The 9,329-nt window shown below is 43.8% G+C and overlaps 1 pseudogene; it reads left to right on the top strand.

Annotated features, from left to right (window-relative positions):
* The first annotated feature begins 4,408 nt into the window (after positions 1–4,408).
* LOC138515257 (RNA-binding motif protein, X chromosome-like) lies at positions 4,409–7,698 on the top strand (annotated as a pseudogene).
* The last annotated feature ends 1,631 nt before the right edge of the window (positions 7,699–9,329 follow it).

Below are 9,329 nucleotides of genomic sequence, written 5' to 3'. Positions count from 1 at the left end.
TCCCCTTCTCCTTACGGCGTCTTGACAAAGAAAGACAGGAGAAGCAGGCCCGGTCTTTGGTTATTAAGCACGTTATAAATAACCTATCATATCATATCATATCATTTGGCTGTCACAGCAGCTGTCAAGAGGGCAATTGTGACCACTGAAGCTGGTCTGTGCCACTGGAGAGCAGGCAATGCAGATCAGGATACTGATGCATGGGGACAGAGGTGTACACTATGCCATTGGCATTGAGTTTGCTGAAAGGGGGGTCTGGTTAGCAGACCACCCTTTCTGAGATAGAATTACCCACATCATGTTATTGTTACTGAATTTTTTTTTAAAAAGCCATAGCTTCTACACGCTTGTCAGATGCTAATCCTTCACACATATCCCCAGACAGCAATGCTGAGACTCACCCTTATAAGGATCTGGCTCATCCTCCTGGTAAAAGTAACTACTGAGGGCATAAGCTTTGGAGTGCTTTGACACAGGCAGGCTTGTGTCAGATGTCCATGTCCAATCTCTTTAAGGAGATTGCCCAAAGCAAAAACCTGGGATTCTCGCTCTGCATGGCCACCCAAACAACTGAAAATTACTCCTTCCCAATTGTGGCCCAGCTGCACTCTTGCTTGGTCAAGCACTTAAAAAGCTATTCACAAGGTTATTCTACCCCCTCAGAGTTCCGCTCTGCTAGCAATGCACCAATTCCAAATTTGCAGGTGTCTGTATTATGAATTCCTGCCTGTATGAATTATGCACAGGCCATACTTCAAGCTCTGATCAGATGTCTGTCAGGTAGAATTCCAGGTTAGCTTCTTCGGCTAATTTTGAAGTGACATCATTAAGGGAAGGATATGTTTCCCATACCCCAGAGGTCCAGGAAAGCTCCCACTTGAGTCTGGGTACTGGGGATATCCCAATCCAAAAGCTTGAACTTTGGCCTGGAGGGGCCGTTTCTTACCACCACCCACCTGGTGCCCTAGGTAAGTCACAGTTCCCTGCACTATGTGGCAGTTAGAGCCCTCGATAGTTAAGCCAGCCTTCTGCATGGCTTGAAGCTCCTGTTTTAGAGACTCACCCTTGTAAGGGCCTGGCTCATCCTACTGGCAACATAACATATTTTATTGTATTTCTTTATTCCGTTATATATTTATTTATTTATTTATTTATTTATTTATATACAGAAGGAACAATGCTCTTTTGATCAGAAAAGAACGTACAAAAGAAATATTAGATTTGTCGGGAAGCAGTGAGCTTCTTACAATGGGGTGAGTTTGAGGGACATCTGACCAGATTGCGGAGGGGAGTAAATGTAACAGTCACCATGGACAATACATTGGCATGTGATCATGATGGGTGAAGTACTAGAGTGAAGGCAAAGGAAGTGAGGGACATAGGCAGGTTAGAGGCGAAGGAAACAATGTTAGCTAGCATGTAGATGAGAGATAGGTTAAGAGGGTAACTCAGAGGTGAGGAGGTAGGTTTTTAGTTTGGTTTTCAACAAATCCATCGGGTGTTTCTCGGATGTCTGTGGGAAGAGAATTCCATGCAAGTGGAGCAAGAAGAGAGAAAGAGCATAAGTGAATGGAAGCACAGGGAGGGTGAGTAGCCACATGGGTAGTCGAGCAGCAGAGCAGAGATTATGAGAATTCTTGTAGTGTTGGATAGAGCAGGATAGATACAGTGGTGCCTTACCATGGATAGACTTGTGAAATAGGAGAAGACATTTAAATCTGGCCCTGTTTTGCATCATGAGACATCCAGCCTGGTGACGGTATGAGGAAGTAGGTGTGAAGTGAGAGAGTTCAAAGAGATCCCTGGTAGCAAAGTTAATGATCTTGTCGAGAGGACATAAACATAATTGGGGAGACCAAAGAGGATGTTGGCATACTAATCCAGTTTAGAGAAGACAAGTGTGGTTAAGAGATGCTTGGCAGTGTTGAAAGGAAGGTGTCTGATTTGTTCTAATATTTAGGAGGTTGAGGCGAGCTGCTGTTCCAGTTTTGAAGATGAAAGTAGACAAGCTCTGAGAATGGTCATGGGTGATGCTGAGGTTTCTAGTTGAAAGAGTAGGGGAGAGTGTCAGATGGGAACTGGATAGGCAGAGGAAGAGATGGGAGAGAGCCTTTGGCAGGGAAAAAGAGCATATCTCTTTTGGTAGGTTTTAACATCAGAGAGTGCACAGCCATCGTATATTTAACGGCAGATAGAAAGTTTGAAAATGTGATAGACAGATCAGAGGAGAGTTCAGGAAACGAGAAGAAGATTTGGGTGTTGTTCGTGAAGAGTTGGTACGGTAACCCAAATGAGGAATTATTGCCCCAAGAGAAGAGGTGTAGAGTATAAAGTGGAATGGACCCAACACAGAACTGTGTGGAACACTGACAGTTAGGGGAGTGAGTTGAGAGGTGTTGTTGCTCTAGTAGACAGAGAAATGGTGAGGTGCAAGGTAGGATTCAACCAGACAAGGGTTTGATCGCAAATCCCAGGAAGTAAGAGAGGATTAAGAAGATCGGAGTGGTCAACAGTGTCAAAGGCAGCAGATAGCTCACGGAGAATTGGGATAGCGGATAGGTTGGAGTGCTTAACAGAGGTGATGAAGTTGGACACATTTATGAGAGCAGTTTCTGTGGAGTGACAGGAGTGGAAACCTGCTTGTAGAGGGTCTCAAAGGTTGTGGATGACTAGGAAATTTGTAAGACGATTGGACACAACCATTTTGAGCAATTTAGAGTAGTGCAGAAGGAGAGGCACAGGAAAAAAGTTAGTCGGTAGGTTTGCTTTTTTAGATGTCTGTGACGAAAACAGAGGGAAAGCAAGCAGAGTCAAATTACTGAGGCCATAAGATTTGGAGCGCTTCGACCCAGGTAGTCTTGTGTAGGATTTCCATGTCCAGTCCCTTTAAGGATATCGCCCAGAGTATAAACTTGGGATTCTCTCTCTGCATGGCCATAAGCCACCCGAGAGGTTGATAGTCTGTTTGGACAGTTGAATGAGACCCACATATGAATAGTTTCAGATTGCTTAACAAACAGACAACTGCAAATGACTCCTTCACAATTGTGGCTCAGCTGCGCTCTTGCTTGGTCAAGCACCTACTAAGGTATATACAAGGTTGTTCTACTAGCACTGCACCAATTCCAAATGTGCAGGTTTCTGTCTGTATTCACTGTTGGCCATAGTTCTAGATCTTGAGTATGCACAGGCCACAATTCAAGCTCTGATAGGATGTCTGTCAGTCAGGGCACCAGGTTAGCTTCTTTGGCAAATTTGTACGTGACATCATGACGAGAAGGCTACATTCCCCACACCCCTGAGGCCTAGGAAAGCTCTCACTTGAATATGGGTAGTGGGGATATTCCAAACCAAAAGCTTGAACTTTACCCTGGAGAGGCTGTTTCTTACCATCACCCACTTGGTGTCCTGGCTAAGTCACAGTTCCATGCACTGTCTGGCAATTGGAGGCCTTGGTAGTCAAGCCAGCCTTATACATGAATTGAAGCTCCTGTTTTAGAAGGATATATGGTCTTTCTAGTTATGAATGAACCCAGAAATGCCATCTAAATAGACATTGGTGCAGTCTTGCAGTCCCGGGAATATCTGGTTGATCATCCTCTGAGAGGTGGCATATTCCTTTTGAACACAAAGGGCAATTGATAGTGCCTTTCTGTAGTGGAAAATGCTGACCTCTTCTTTGTTTGCCTTGAAGTCATAGGTACTCATGAACATGGCAGCACATCATCTGTCAATCAGTTTGTCTACCCTAGGTCTGAGTTGTGCATCTATCTTGGTGACAGAATTGAGCTGTCCCTAGTACATGCGAAAGTGGACTTCAGTTTTCCTGATACTGGACTTTTTAGGGACCAATACCACTGGGATAGACCATGAGCTATGGGATGGCTCAATAACACAGCATCTTGGAGAATACCTCCTTGATGGTGTCCTTGACCGTGTCAAACATCCAGTGAATTGTATTATTCACAGACTAACTGTTCCCAGTATCAACATCATGAATGAGCCAATCAGCCTTTCCTTGAGTCCGCGAGAACAGACCTGTAAACTGGCACATCAGCTACTGGCAATCTTGCAATTGTTGCTTAATGAAGTCTAGGGAACTCTGGATTACCTCCAGAGATCCAGTGGGGGACTTGGTGCAAAACACGTCTTGGAGGGGATCTGTCCCCTCCTCAGTCTCATCATCAGGGACCACAGCCATCAATAAGTCATCCTGGCTGTAATTAGGCTTCGGCTGGTTGACTTTCAAGACCATATGCATCTTCCTCTTGGCCTTGGTAGCCTCCTTGATTGTCTCCAGTAGCACACATGGCCCAGTCCACTTATCATAAAGGGCACTGTGCTCAATTGGTTTCATGATGCAGACCATTTGGCATGGCTTGTACTCAGTCATAGTTGCTGTCTGGTCATGACTGTACTACATGAGCTCCTGAGTGTCATTCAAGTTCTGAGAACTCTTTTAGCTAAACTTGGTCATTTTGGCTCTGAGGCAAGTACATAGTCCATTATGTCATGGGAAGGTGTTCAGGGATTGCCCTCCCATCCTTCACACACTATACTCAAGGGACCCCTAAGAGGATGGCCATACAAGAGCTCATAGGGATTGCACCCTACATCACCATGTGAAACAGCCTGGTAGGCAAACAGTAGGAGAACATCCCAGTTCCCCCTCTGGAGGACTTGCAAGCCATCTGTGGCCTCTCCAGCAGGCATAGGCCTCTCTGTAGATTCTGGACTGGGCAGTAACGGTGGTGCAGGTCTTTCACCATCTCAGTTTGAAGCTCCTGTGGTCCCATGTTCAACCATGCTGCTTGCTTGGTACTAGATCTATTGACCTCAGCAATGATTTCTTTGTTGTGCAGGTCATTCCCTTGAAGATACTCCACTGGAATTGCATCCTTGATGGCAATGCTGAGCTGGTCAGTTTTACCTCATGAACTGAACTCCACCTTAAAAATTGGGCATTAAGTAAGGCCATCAAACCGTACAACCAGATTTTCAGAAACAGGGATGATCTGGCCATCCTGCCATCACTGTTGTAAGCCAGCATCGATACTCACAGCACTATCACAAAGTGCCGGGGCTTTGTTCCAATTTATGAACACATGATCCAAACATACTCAATAATAGCAGGAAGCAAAGCCTCTGTTGGTGACCCACTACCTTTCCTGCTTAGAGATACTAGAGTACATTTAGTCAGCCCAAGACATAGTGGGAATTCATCATCTATAATGACCAAGCTGACTAGCTCTTCCTCCTCCCTAAGGGTCACTAACTACATTTTACTTTGATTTGCCCTTACAGAAGGATCTTCCTTTCTATGTCTCCAGTTTCTACACAAAAGGCAGCCCTGTGTGGATGAGAATGTGGGTGCCCCAGTGGTAGGCTTTCCCTCAGTCTTCCTTTCTGTGTGAGTGGATGATGTACATGGCTGAAATGTACCGCCACATATTTTCAGACCTTTATTAGCAGGATTGTGCAGACCTTTGTCCTTATTCTCCTTGTTTTCTGGTTTAGATTAAGGGACATGAGCCTTCTTTTTCACTCAAGTGCTCAACCACCTGTTGGCTGCCCTTGCAAGCTCTATGGTCTGTGATACCTGTGTCCAGTAGATGCTGGTATAACTCCATTTCACTCTTTTTAAAAATATTCTCACATGCAACCAAATTATACATGCCCCCAAATGTGTAAACTTTGTTACCTGTGACCATGCACTCAGATACTTCAAGGTCAGATGTGAAAATGGCTCATAGTTCTGACTCAGCATTTTATTGAGTTCTCTAAAGCTCCTGATCTATTGCTCTGAGGTTTTCCAGAATGTCCTGATAACTATGGCCTTCTTTTAGGTCTAAGTGGGCATCAACACATGAATCAACTGAATAATCAAATCAGTTCCAGCCATCGGCAGGCAGGTTATAAGAGCTGGACCCCACAACTCTTGTTCTACTTCCAGAGGCAGAAAGCTACCTCCAGTAGTTCAAAGCAGTAGAACATATCCTTCCCTACCTCATAATGTTAGATTAGGTCCTTGGGGATGCAGTACCTAGGCTTTCCTTGGGAGCCACCGCTGCAGACACTCCCCTAGCCACTGGAAGCTTTGCTGGTCTCCCTCTGGACCTCAATCTCTATCTTGTGCAGCATCACAAAATCCCTCTGCTTCTGCTAGAGCAGCAGTTTCCTCTGCTCCCACTCAGCCAGGGACACCCACCTTTTCTCCAAGAGGTACATTTATCAGCTATTTACTTCCCAGTGAGACTCACCCAGGCCCTGACGGAAGCTTGAGACCTGGCCAAAGTGCTGGATCCAAAAGATGGTTTATGCCTGAGACCATTGGCAAACAACACTACTTGTTTTCTTGGAGGGATGCTTTCTCTGTTGCTCTCCCTTTCTAGCTGCATGCCCCCAGAAGATGAGGTAGCTGGGCTATAGGTAACAACTCACTGTTGGCACCCTTGGAATCCCCCATCCCACTAGTTTCAATCTTCTTAACCTTACTTTCATAAGTAAGACCACACTGTTGACAGAGTTTGCACATGACCCTTGCTTTCATGGTCTGAACAACAGCCATGCTGGGTATATTGATAGCAAACATGCATTTTTGTTCATGCAGTCATTTGCATTTATTGACTTTTTTAAACCCAGTGAAATGATGCCTATCATCCATAGAAGTTGTTTATTGGAGGGTTGATCCAAAGACCAATTTTAAGTCTTTGGTGTCTGTTTTCGGCAAATAAAGGCATATTGCAGACGTTCTTTCGTTGAAGGATCATGAAATTAGCAAATACAGAGGGTTTGCTTTTGTTACTTTTGAGAGTCCAGCTGAAGCTAAAGAGGCTGCAAGAGACATGAATTTAAAGGCAAACTAATCAAGGTCGAACAAGCCACAAAACCTGTCTTTGAAACTGGTACTAGATTTAGACTCCAAGAATCCATTGCCCTACAAGAGGTGTTTCCTCTTTTAGATGACGGCTGCTCACGAAGAGGGGTCCACCACCAGAAAGTGGTTGCTCTCTGACTAAAAGGTCTGCACCTTCAGTACCAATCTGCAACAGTGATATAATGGAAGAGCTCATCTGCCACGATAACGTGATGAATATGGTGGTCCTCCCTGCAGAGAGTCGGTGTAATTAAGAAGGGAGTAATTAAGAAGGGATATTTGCATGTCTCCAAGTGGTAATGGTTATGGTGGCAGACAGATATTCAAGCATAGATTATCAAAGTTAACAGGATTCAAGAGATTATGCGCCACCACCAAGAGAGTATGCATACTTGGAATATGGACATTACAGCCGCGAGGAGTATGGATACAGGGGATACAGTGACTGAGATGGGTATGCTCAGGCTAGGACTATGATCATCCAAGTGGCTCTTACATAGATTCATATGACGGTTACAGTAACTTACCTAGTGCTCCACCTGTACAAGGTCCACCACCATCATATGGTGGAATCAGTCGATATGATGATTACAGCAGCTCTCGGGATGGCTACGGTGGAGTAAGAGACAGTTACTGAAGCAGAAATTAAATCTATTCAAGTGGACATGAACGTGTTGGCATACAAGAGCATGGTATCTCTCTTACTGTGGCTAGAGGGTACACTCTGCCACATGATTCATACATCATTTCAAGCCCTGGAGAGCCAAGAGGTGGTCAATGAGGAGCGATCGGTTGGAGGTGGTGGCAGGAGCAGATATTAAAAAAAAAAACTCTTGGGACAGTATTTCTTAAAAAACAAATGTAGCTTATTCTGTCTTTTAAAAGGACTTTAACAGAAGAAGTGTATTTATTAATTTAACTTTTGTATAAAAATATAATATAATAAAAATAAATACGTATAGTGTTTCTAACTTTAACGGCACACATTCTTATTTTGGATGATTAAGCTGTAGGCCCAGTCTGTCGTAAATCCCAACCACAGCCACCAGTGTGAAGACATGAGTTTTGCACTGCAGGAGTATAAGGAGAAGTAGTTGCTTTTCTTCTGCTTGGATTTACATAAGCTAAATGTTATGCTTTCAAATGGGAACTGAGCTTCAGAGCCTCAGTTGGTGCCTTCATTTCATGAGGAGTTTCTCATTACTGTAGGGTCTTGTGATTAAAGACTTCTGCTCTGCAGGATTATAATTCTGAGAAGTGGTTAAACCATTTGTTCTGGCCCCACATTCTTAAAAAACGATATTGATCTCAATCATAAAGGTAAAATAGGCACAGCCAAGAGATATGCCTTCATCGTCTTTTGTGGTAATGTGAGCCACGGTAAGGCTATACACTCAGAAGGAATAGAATGTGATCCTACCAGCAAAATACAACAGTCAAAAATATAAAGAATGTCCAATTAAAGTTAAAAATATAAAATCCCACTGATGTAAAGGAACGACAGAGAAACGCTGAATGTAATGGTTCAGCAGGGAGTCAAAACAGTCAAGAAATTAAATGCAGAACAGAAAAAGGAAATATTGTTCTGTGGAAAAGGGTGCACAGTTGAATTAGCCAGTCTGTAGTGCCCCAAAAAGGTGGTCCAGTAAGACAGGATCGGTTCAAAGTACCTTATTTCGATGTTTGTTGGTTTTACAGTATTGAACCATGCTTCAAGCTGTGCTGCAGTGCTGTTTGAACCAGGTTTGCTTGCAGTTACTAGTGCTGGGCCGATTGGCAAGCTGGCATCCAGTTGGGAGCTTGCTGAAGCTTGAGAGGAGGCTTGTTTGGGTCGTGCAAATTGGATAGCTCACCAGGGTCAGATTGAGGGTCAAGTTGGTTTCAGATGACATGAACTGAGTGACATGACTCTCCAGTATTTGGAGCCATGGTCCGTGCCACTGGTTAGCAGAATACTGATGCATCAGGGCACAGGCGTTCACTATGCTATTGCAATGGACTTTTCTGAAAGGGGACAGGTTAGAAGAACATCCTTTCGGAGATAGAATTACCTGCGCCTTTTAATTATGGATCAAAATCAAAATAAGCCAGTGTTTCTACACCTTTGCCAGATGACATGGGAGGACTGGCAACATTTGAGCTGGGGGCAAGTTTATTTTTCTGGCCCATAGTGAAATGGCTCAAGCCCACAGAGCAGCAGCCCCAACTTAGAGAACAAGTAATCTCAATACCAACTTCTCCTGCGCCCACATATTCTCATGTATATTATATAGTAGATATTATTGACATTACTTTCCTTTTATGCAACATATATTTCAGTTATGTTTGTCATGTAGTATTAAATTATTTTGTCAGGATAATACATTGGTGAAACGGTAAAGTTGGGATTTGAGCCCAGTTTTCAATGTGTTACAGTTTGTAATTTGAAAGTAGGCTACATCTGCTTTTAGAT

This window comes from Ambystoma mexicanum, chromosome 6q, assembly GCF_040938575.1.
Source record: "Ambystoma mexicanum isolate Mex_15411 chromosome 6q, UKY_AmexF1_1, whole genome shotgun sequence".
In the NCBI taxonomy this organism is placed as follows: domain Eukaryota; kingdom Metazoa; phylum Chordata; class Amphibia; order Caudata; family Ambystomatidae; genus Ambystoma; species Ambystoma mexicanum.
Note: the sequence above shows the minus strand (reverse complement) of the source record. Positions and strands in the feature narration are given on the sequence as shown.